At 41.7% G+C, this 11,239-nt stretch overlaps 1 long non-coding RNA gene across 1 annotated transcript; it reads right to left on the reverse strand.

Moving 5' to 3' along the window:
* Positions 1 to 3,464: 3,464 nt before the first annotated feature.
* LOC133552358 (uncharacterized) lies at positions 3,465 to 10,752 on the reverse strand. Its single transcript, XR_009806679.1, has 4 exons — positions 10,679 to 10,752; positions 7,542 to 7,673; positions 3,612 to 3,768; positions 3,465 to 3,555 (listed from the first exon to the last, which is right to left on the reverse strand). It is a non-coding gene; the product is annotated as an uncharacterized LOC133552358 (long non-coding RNA).
* Positions 10,753 to 11,239: the final 487 nt, after the last annotated feature.

The following is an 11,239-nucleotide window of genomic DNA, read 5'->3' on the forward strand; positions in this document are numbered from 1 at the left end:
GTTTTTGCTTGTCAGTATTCTGTGTGTGTGTGTGTGTGTGTGTGTGTGTGTGTGTGTGTGTGTGTGTGTGTGTGGGTGTGTGTGTGTGTGTGTGTGTGTGTGTGTGTGTGTGTGTGTGTGTGTGTGTGTGTGTGTGTGTGTGTGTGGTGCCACACATGCTCCTGTCCTTGTAAAACCGGCATCGTCACAACATATCCGTAAAAAAAAAGGGTACCGTTATTTTTCAGAAGCAATTTATTACCGTTTTTAATTTTTTAGTACCGCTGTTCTTTATTAGTACTGATATACCATACAACCCTGATCAGAACACACATTTCCACCTTTTTTGTGCCTATTTTAGACTCCAAAGACGGACCGTTTTCTTGCTGCCTGAAATCACGTTTTCGTTGAAAAAAAACAGTCTTCCACTCACTTCAGCCGTATTTAAGTGTCCTATATATTACCTTTAATTACTTCCACAAATAACCCCAGTAAGATCCTTAAGTTCAGGACAGATGCCACAGTCAAAGAGGGCTGAAGCAGCAATAAGGCGAGGAGTCGAGGTCGGACAGGAAGTTAAAATTCAAGGCCACATGGGCGGGCTCTCGGATGTGTCAAGACGGGGACCTCCTGAATGAGTCGCAGTCTGAGCAGAGCTGATAAGAGCTGCTTCTCAATCAGAGACAGACGGAGTTGGAGCTGCACACAAAAACCTGTCCATACCGAGAGGGGCTCTGGGAGTTGTCATTAATTGCAAGCATTCCGGCAGAGGAACTTTTGGGAACATCTACTTTGACATAGCGTTAAAAGGTTAAGGACATAGGTTAAAAGAAGATGAGAAAGGTGGACGGTCAGAAGAGTTAAGTGCAGACGGACTAAGCTAAATTTTGACATACCAGCGAAACGTTGACATGTCAGCTCGCAGACAATGAACTAGGATTGTTCCGATACCAAGATTTTTGTACCTGTACCGGTACTAAAATGTATTTTGATACTTTTCTAAAAAACAAAAGGATACCACAAAAAAATGGCATTATTGGCTTTATTTCCACAAAAAATCTTACGGCTGCTGACATATGCAGTAACATATTGTGTCATTTTCCATTGTATTATTTTGTCAAAATTATAAAGGACAATCTGTAAAAATGTATTATTAATTCACTTTTTCATTTACTGTTAATATCTGCTTATTTTCCGTTTCAACATGTTCTATCTACACTTCTGTTAAAATGTAATAATCACTTATCCTTCTCTTGTTTGGATACTTAACGACAGTTTTGGATGATACCACACATTTAGGTATCGATCCGATACCAAGTAGTTACAGGACCACCATTGGTCATATTCAAAGTTTTTTGTATTTACTGAGTTTATAATTGTGCATTTTCTATCGCTTGTCTCTTTATGAGTTTAAAAAATAAAAAAGGAAAAAAGATTGTGTGAATTATTGTAGTATCCTCTAGATACGCTCTTGTACTTGATATCATTACAGTGGATGGTAGATGTATATCCACCCATGGCATTTGTTTACATTCAGGCATGCTACCTTTTGTTAGTGGTGATGCCGGTGAGCTGTTTTATCCTCCTACAGTGTGTAGTAAAGCATGTTTAGCTATTCCTCATCCTGCAGAGATGATTCTTGTAAGAAACGTATTTTATTTGTCGATATGGAGGCGAAGATAACTGATTTAGAAGTAGCTAAAACACTGCCGACTGTGGATGGATGTTAGCTGCTAGCTAGCCAGCCATGTCTTAAAGCACCTCTTCCTGAGGGCGTTTTAGTGTTATAACTTCACCTTTATCCTTAGTTTTTAAGCCAAAATGCGTCAAATATACCTTTTCTGTCTCTGTGTCTGCTTGTAAGTACACCGTGATAGTGCGCTGCCGAAAACGCTCCTCTGCTCATAAACCCGTCATGACGTGACATAAATAAATAAAAAAAATAATATTTTAAAAATAAATAAATTGGAAACCAGTACTTTTCAAACAGAATATAGTACCATTTTTGATTCATTAACACTGTGATACTATATTAGTACCGGTATATCGTACAACCCTACAATGAACACACACACACATTTGTCTACCAACTGTATGTGGGAAATTCAGAAAGCGGCAAACTTATCCAATTTCCTGCCCAGTTTAGCTGCAAGATGCCTCGGAACAGCATGAGTGGATAAGGGAGCGCCTGGTGGGACGGGCTGGGCCTAAAGTGTCACGGCGCATGCACAATTCTTCGTTCCCTCTGCAGCAAGCGCCGCTGGCAGCTACGCAAGCAGCGCCCTGGGACACGCCCCTGCTCGCTCTTCCCGCATCGCGGCCACGCGCCTTCACGGCTGGAGGTAATCAACAATCAGCGCACCTGGGTCTGATGAAAGCAGACCGCATAAAGACCAGTGGACCCAAAGATCTAGTGCCAGAATGTAGTTCACTCATCATTGTAAGCATCCCGTCTCTGGCCTTCCTCCTCATACCTGCTCTCTGTGCTTTCCCACTGCCCGTGTCTTATATGTCCTTTGTGTCCCCCGCAGTGTACCCTCCGTTTCCAGTGATGGAGCTGTGCACCTCGTTCCCTTGGACTTCCCTCCGGACTTTGGACCGCTTCCCTCGATTCTTGACCCCCGCTCGGACACAGACCTCGACACCTGTCTCCAGCCCCCAACCTATCGCTCTCCCACGGACTCTCTTCTTGCCTTGCCCCTCTGGACTTTGGAAGGATTCATCCAACACACACGAACAACACCCCCTGATAACATTTACATTATTGATTCTTCACATCGTCTTACACCACACACTGTTAGTAGCATACACACCCCAGTACATAATCGTGTTCAATAAACCTATTGAACTGATCACTGCCGTTGTGTCGTTTCCTTCCCCCACCGTACGTAACATAAAGACCCCTGTTACATTGCTGCTGTTCTCAATTAAACCTAGAAAACACTCGGGTATACCTCTCCTTAAAAGCTTGACTTCAGAGGACTGGGCGTAAAATGTGAATCCCTAATGTTGTAGAGGGCATGAGAAAGTGAAACGCTACATGGTCACATAATAACAAGTATATTGCACAAAAGAGCAGTCACAGGAGTACAGTAAGGTTGTAATAGCAGGTAGCAGAAAATGATTATCTAGCATTAAAAGCAGAAAGTGTGACACGCGCTATAATTCTACACTAACATATCAGACAGGTAGAATACCACACAAGAAGGTTGCCTACAGCCAAAGCAGTTCTTTTTTTTTTTTTGACTCGGTACTCACTAAAGAGCCCAGGGTTATTTGCTTCTGGAAACCACCTTAAGAGATTGCTGTTTATTGAAAAGAGGTCAACTAGCAGCCCTCGGATGAAATCCGGCCCTGGATTGACAATAAACTGGCCCCTGAGTTTAGCACAAAAACTTTGGTGAGTGTGGAGGTCACTTCCTAGCGGTCCCACTGACAAACACTCCACAAGAGCCAGGTGTGCAAAGTTGAACAAAGTTTTTAATACACATAGATTTTATCCAAGTCTTTCTTCCGCAGAACGTGACTTTTCAGTCACGTCCGTATCCTCTCTCCCACCCTGCTCCCGGCCGCTAACTGTTAAAGACAACAGATGGTTAGATTAACACGTACCACCTGTGAAATCTAATCACCTGCCAACTGTGTCTCGCCGTCAGCCCGTGCCCCGCCCCTATCCGATGGTGCTCGTTCTCAGCACCATAAACAGAGGTGGTGACCTTTGCTCCTGCAGGCGCGCTGGCCACATCTCCCTCCACAGTAAGATCGAATTCAAGTTTGAAATTTGAAACTCTGGTAAGAAAAAGAGACAAAATCAAAATATCAATAAATGATTCTTAGCTCTTTAGTTAAGTAGTTTTGATTTACATTATTTACACCAGAATGAATACCTTGTCTGAGTCTGCCACTACAAGTCAAAGCAGTGATAATGTGAAGAGACTTGCCTCCCAGTGAGAACCCAAATGTATGGACAGGACCCTTCTAATGCTGAAAACGTATTTCATAGTTCTGGGCCTAAACTGATGTCTACAGGTAAACATTCCCCCCAAAAATAGACACAGTTGTGATTTTAGGCTTTTTTCTTATGAGTTGGTTTTTTTTTTACTTAAATTCATATGTGCAGCTCTAGTCATTGTTGATTTAGGTTGCTCATTAGAGTTACAGGGGAAAAAAGGGAGATATTCGCTTTCATAAAAACGTTATCATAATGATACTATGATATGATAAATGGGTCCAAAAACTATTTGATAAAGCTGTTATTAAATACTTTTTGGTCCCATTTGCTTTTAACAAAATAAATCAAGTATTGTGAGTGTATATTACCTTTCTGTATTTGTATCTGAAGCAGCAATAGCTATCCTCAATGAAAACGTACTTTGTATGATGACATTCATTTTGTCTTAAAGTCCAGTTCAGAGAAGTATTTAATCTTGGATACAGTATATTATCCTCCATATTGGCAGAAACATTCATTTAATTAAATATCATTCCAAGAAATTAAACAATATCTTTGCATCTGACAAAAAACACCCACAAACGCTGGCTTACTCTAATAAAAATGCCATGTTTGTTATAAATACAGTTAAAAAAAAGATAAGAAAAAAATGCTGGCTTCCGCTGGAGAGACCTGTGTCTGCTAGCTTGAGCGCCCCCACTTCTCCCAGTGTGGCGAGTCAGAGTACTGCTGAGGCATTGAACTGCAAGTTGACAATATATAGCCCCCTACCTTGAGGCAGAGATACTTGCTGCCTCAAGATCTGCCTTTTCCACGTGGCAACATGCATGGGCCCCCTCGCACGCACACGCCCAATACACACTGTGTGTAGCCGTGGAGGCACCGCCTGTGTCTGCCTCACTTCTCATCTGCTGCATGCAACATGCATGGGCCACCTCGCATACACACGCCCAATACACACTGTGTGTAGCTGTGTCTGCATCAATTCTCATCTGCGCATTGTTTTGATCAGGAAACATGGAATTTCCGCGATTTTGACCATGAAAATTATCAAAATATACAGGAACCACACCAAAATCACATAGAAAGCATAAACCAAAAGAGAAATAAAAAGTTGTATTTTATTTTATTACTTTGTTTTGGAACATCTCATGGTTAAGCCACCTGGTGGCAGGTGAGGCACAGCCTCACTTGCCTCCCCTGACGGCACGTCACTGGTTTCAGCACATTTTGGAATGTCCACTATAATGTGTGTGGGCCTGCGTCAGCCTGCTGACGTTATCTACAGAAGACTGGAGACCTTTTCATAGTGTGAAGTATGTGTCTTGGTAGTATCTTCAACCTGAATCATGTTTTTTTCATGCAGAATTTGAAGGAATGATCAAATATGTCTGTCAGATAGAATGTTGCAGGTTGTAGCTATACACCTAAAGAAGGGGTCAGCAAACTTACATTTCCAAACGATGGTAATATGAGGAAAGTATGGACCTCTCAAGTCAAAATGACTCATGCAAAATGGGACGGACCAAACAGGAGGAGTGTAATTTGCAGTGATTATTTGATTTTAATGATTCTGACTTCAAAGAAGGGTTTTGCTTTGAGTTTGGATGGGAGAAAAAAGCCAAATGTGATCCTGAATTTCCCCCAGGGATCAATAAAGTACTTTCTATTTTATTCTATTCTAAAATTAGGAGCACCCTCAAGAGGAGAATGACTGAGTTAGAACCTGCAGAAAAAAATGATAAAGAAGAGTAGACTTGGAACTCAAAAACAAGAGAAAAAGAAGGTAAGTTGCAGGTATTCTCTTTTGCGTCCTCTTTTACTGTTGTTGTCCTCAAAGATCTTGAGGAAATGCTGAAAGAAGACGAGGAAAAAGGCTCTGGTGTCAATAGGAGATGGAAGAGCAGGAAAATCTGGAAAGGGTGATTCTTGAATATCCTTTAATATTAAACCAACCAGTTTCAAAGTAATCCTGGACCAAGGCAACAAAAACATGCACATTATTGAATTAAATGAAACGTGAAAGTGTCTCCAGTTCAGTTGATGACGTCACACCTAGAGGGGATGAAACATTGTGTCTGGCGATGGAAAGTTTGTTAGCTATCTACCAATTACTCAACAAATAATTGATATTATGAAGAATGACTGCCAGGTTCTGTTTCAGAAGAAACAAATAAATAAACATAACTTGTTAAGTAAAATTTGGTAAATGGTAAATGGGTTATACTCGTATTGCGCTTTTCTACCTTCATGGTACTTAAAGCGCTTTGACACTATTTCCACATTCACCCATTCACACACACATTCACACACTGATGGCGGGAGCTGCCATGCAAGGCGCTAACCAGCACCCATCAAGAGCAAGGGTGAAGTGTCTTGCTCAAGGACACAACGGATGAGACGAGGTTGGTAGAAGGTGGGGATTAAATCAGGAACCCTCAGGTTGCTGGCATGGCCACTTTCCCAACCGTGACACGCCGTCACATTTAATGTATAATATTCTTAATTCTTAACCCGCTCAGTGGCCCAGTGGTTGGAATGTCCGCCCTGAAATTTGTAGGTTGTGACTTCAAACCGAGTCATACCAAAGACTATAAAAATGGGACCCATTACCTCCCTGCATCAAGGGTTGGAATTGGGGGTTAAATCGCCAAAATTATTCCCGAGCACGGCCAGCGCTGCTGCTCACTGCTCCCCTCACCTCTCAGGAGGTGGAACAAGGGGATGGGTCGAACGCAGAGAGTAATTTCACCACACCTAGCGTGTGTGTGACTATCAGTGGTACTATAACTTTGACTTTTTAATCAGAGAGTGAATGCAGTTTCATTCCAGTTTAGTACAACTGTGCAGTGGATTACTTTTATTTACTAGTGACAGTTTGACCCTGTAACTGATAATGTCATTGCTCCCAATTGGAATTCAGTATTACCTTCCATGACCAGACGTCAAACACAAAGCTACACAGACGCTGTCATGTTTTTTTTTTGTTTTTTTCTTTCTTCAAGGCCTGCATGTTTGCATGCTTACATACCGAGACACGATGTGGAACTCATTTGTACACGCGTGCTGTCAAACGTCCTCAAGTAAGTTAGCGAGTCTGTTTCATCTGTCCGACGCCGCAAGATTTAGCCAGTAATTAAGGAATTTTGATGCATCCAATTACGAGGGGTTGTGAAATATCACCCTGACTCCTGCGCGGTCTGCTCCCCTGTTTTGTTATTGCAGCAGCTGCATATATGATGAGGACGGCTACGATGTTAATTATTGTGGCGTAGAAGTGCTTAACATCACGCTGAGAGCTGTCTCTATTATTTTGTTTAGCAACATTAGATTTGTTTTTTTTGTGTGTGTCGGATCTCGTTACATTATGCAGGCACACCCCTCTGAGTGCAGGCATTTTCCTGGAATCTACATGGACAAACACTGTGTGCGGCTCCACTGCACATTAATGAACAACTATTCACTCAGATGGGTGCACGCCGCCGCCGCCGCCACCTCCTCCATGCTCTCAGTCGCAAATGTAAATACAGGAGGGACACACAAGCGTTGAGCTGAGTGGATGGTATTGTGCTGTAGTGTGTGTGTGTGTGTATATACAATAATATCTCACCTAGCCAATAGCTGCCATCCTCTGCCTGTCACAGCTGGAAACAAAGACTGTTACGTGTCGGCAAGTGGGAGAGCGGCTATCTTGCACCATCTGGGAGAGCTGCTCAGGACCCTTGTGGCAGCTGAGAGAGAACTGAACAGATTTGCGATGAGGAAGTAAAAGGGAAAAACAAGCCTCCATGGGAAGGAGGTCTCGATAGCTATCAGCTCTGGGCAGTGCAGATGAAAACACCCGGCAGGCGCCTGCAGAGTCTCGGGATGACACGAGTGCACTCGCATTTATCCGCCGTGCACAATAGCAAGGTGCACCATGCATTATGCATGCGGCGGAAATTTCATATGCATTTCAATTTTCAGTCAAGACTTACTTGCGAGACACAACATCAATTCAAGCTAAAGTATCATAGAGTTTGTAATAATCTCCCGGTGGACTCCTTTGTTTTGCTGCCATCACACACACACACACACACACACACACACACACACACGCACACACAAACACACACACACACTGGCAGCCCCTCCCTTTAGACTCCAGATGGGTGAAAACAAAACAGGTGCACACGCACGGTGTGGTAGACCACATTAAATTATATGGCAGACTACATTGTATGATGTGGCAGCCCACGTTAAATTATGATGCAGACTACATTGTATGATGTGGTAGAACACATTAAAAAGGAATTGGCAGGCCAAGTTAAACGATGTTCCGTCCACATTAAAATTCATGGCAGCCGAAATGTAAAGATGTGGTGGACAACATTGAATGAATGACATGATGGACCACATTGAATGACGTGACAAACCACATTAAATGGTGTGGCGGACCACATTAAATAACGTGGCAGGCCACATTCAATAAAATGGCCTACAACGTTGAATGATGTGGCGGACCACATAAACATTTTGTAGCGTATCTCATTAAATGAAGCGGCAGACCACATTCGTGATGTGGCAGGCCACTTAAATGACTTGACGGACCACATTCAATGACGTGGCAAGCCATGTTAAATTGTGTGGCAGGCCACTTTCAATTATGTAGCAGGCCACATTCAATGACGTGGTATATCACATTCAATGACGTGGAAAACCAGATTCAATGATGTGGCAGGCCAAATTAAATTGTGTGGCAGACCACGTTAAATGATGTTGCAAACCACATTTAATGATGTGGCACACCACATTAAATGATTAGGCACACCACATTCAATGATGTGGCAGGTCGAATTAAATGATGTGGCAGACCAAATTCAATGATGTTGCAGGCCACTTTCAATGATGTGGCAGGCCACTGTCGTTGACGTGGTATATCACGTTCAATGATGTGGAAGACCAGATTCAATGACGTTGCAGGCCAAATTAAATTGTGCGGCAGGCCATTTTAATGATGTGGCAGGTCACTTTTAATTACGTGGCATATCACATTCAATGATGTGGAAGACCAGATTTAATGAAGTGGCAGGCCAAATTAAATTGTGTGGCAAACCACATTAAATTATGTTGTAGACCACTTTAAATGATGTTGCAGGCCACCTTCAATGAGGTGGCAGACCACATTTAATGATGTGGCGCACAACATTCAATGGTGTGGCTGACCAAACTTAATGATGTGGCAAGCCAAATTTGATGAGGTGGCAGACCACATTCATGACGTGGCAGGCCACTTAAATGACTTGACGGACCACATTCAATGATGTGGCAGGCCAAATTAAATTGTGTGGCAGGCCACGTTCAATGACGTAGACACCACATTCAATGTTGTGGCAGATCGAATTAAATAATGTGGCAGACCAAATTCAATAATGTGGCAAGCCAAAGCCTTTCTTGTCAAACAAAACTATGTTTTTAATGGCAAACACACAAAATATGTAAAATCTTCCACCCAAAATATTTTTCTTAGTGGAATATTTGATGTGAAGTAATGGGAACCTTGGATAAGTCAATAATTCATATTGACATTGTTTTGAGCAATGACAGTTTGAAAGAAAAAAACTGCTTTGTTTTATTAGTCAACATTGCAACTTTTTCTAAATTACATTTCAACTTTAAGCTTTTTTATTTTACTTTTTTTATGTTTTAGTTTATGTTAATAGTATTTTTAGAATGTGCTGTGGGCCTTTAAAACTTTAGCTGTGGGCCGCAAATGGAATTCGGGGCACACTTTTGACACCCCTGCTATAGATAATAAAAAATTAAATCTGCTAAATCTATCGCGTTTATCATAACACACAGTCACCATCTCTGCTTCAGTAAACAATGACGGTGATGACGTCACTGTCAGCGATGCTAACTTGTCAGCCACTTCTTCAAAAGACTCCATTTGAACACTCCTCGCACATTAACACTTCAAAAGGCAAACAACTGCCCAATTTTTTTACCTGCAAAGTATGTTTTTGAGGTGGCGGAGTCTGCTCGGGTGCTGGTTAGCTTGAAGCTAACAGCTAGTCTGTCCCCATCCTCGAACGATGTGGATCCAGCGGGAGATAAAAGTGAAGTTTCCATGGACTCACAAACACTAAAATAACTCATTTACTGGAGTTAAAAATGTTGACTTTACGCTCACCTTAGTATTTACCAAGAAGAGTATTTCCTTTTCCCCGCAAAGCTCAAACCTGTCACACCTATGGATCATGTTTTGTTTTGTCATGTTATGTTTTTGATTTTGGACAATCTGTCACGTTTTGCACTTCCTGGTTTTGTTTGTTTCCATGCCAACCTCATTACCTTTCACCTGTCACGTCCCTGTTCTCAGCCTCACCTGTTTTCACTAATCATCACAGCTATTTAAGTCACTCTTTTTCTTGTCTTCGTCCTGGGATCTTCACACCAACTTTCATTACCCATGCCGTTCTAACTTTCATTGTAATCTACGACCTTTGCTACTCATTCTCCATGCCCATGATCACCTGCCACGCACCTTGCTATTTTTGCCTCCTGGTTTTGTTGTCACAGTAAGTGTTTTGTTTTAGTTGTTTATAGTCATGCCATCGTGCTGTTTCTGTTCTTAGTTCATTCATGCCAATCGAGCAAGTGTTTTTGTTTCCTGTTTATATTTTGTAGCCAAGTTTTATACCTCCTTGTGAGCGCCCTTAGTTTGTCCATTTTTGTATTTAGAATTCCTAATAAAACATCATGTACCTTAATTCACGCCTGGCTCGTCCTGTAATCCCTCTGCGTCGAAGGAGCACACACAATCGAAGTCCAAGCCTGACAGAACCAACACTTCCTGTCAATAGCGTCACTTCCCTAACTTCCCCGGAAGTCCGGCCCCCCAGCCAAAGCCATTGGCTAACACCCCTTAGCCCACCGCTAAAATATTTACACCTAAAATTCACCAACTCGAGTAATTCATATATATATATATATGTATATATATATATATATATATACATATATATTCAAGATTCAAGATTGTTTATTGTCATATAGATAGATAGTACTTTGTTGATTCCTTCAGGAGAGTTCCTTCAGAAAAATTAAATTATGCACAGTTAAACAGACAGTTTGCCGTACAATGAAAATCTTACTTTGCTATTCCACCCTTCAACAAGTCACACGGTACTTAGCTAAAAAAAATATGTATATATACATATATATATATATATAAATGTATATACAAGGCACAGTAAGTAACATAACATTATTGCACATTCTGATTGACAGTCAACAGTATAAATATGGAGGTGACCTTGGGTCACA

The sequence above is a fragment of the Nerophis ophidion genome, linkage group LG05 (assembly GCF_033978795.1).
Source record: "Nerophis ophidion isolate RoL-2023_Sa linkage group LG05, RoL_Noph_v1.0, whole genome shotgun sequence".
Classification (NCBI taxonomy): domain Eukaryota; kingdom Metazoa; phylum Chordata; class Actinopteri; order Syngnathiformes; family Syngnathidae; genus Nerophis; species Nerophis ophidion.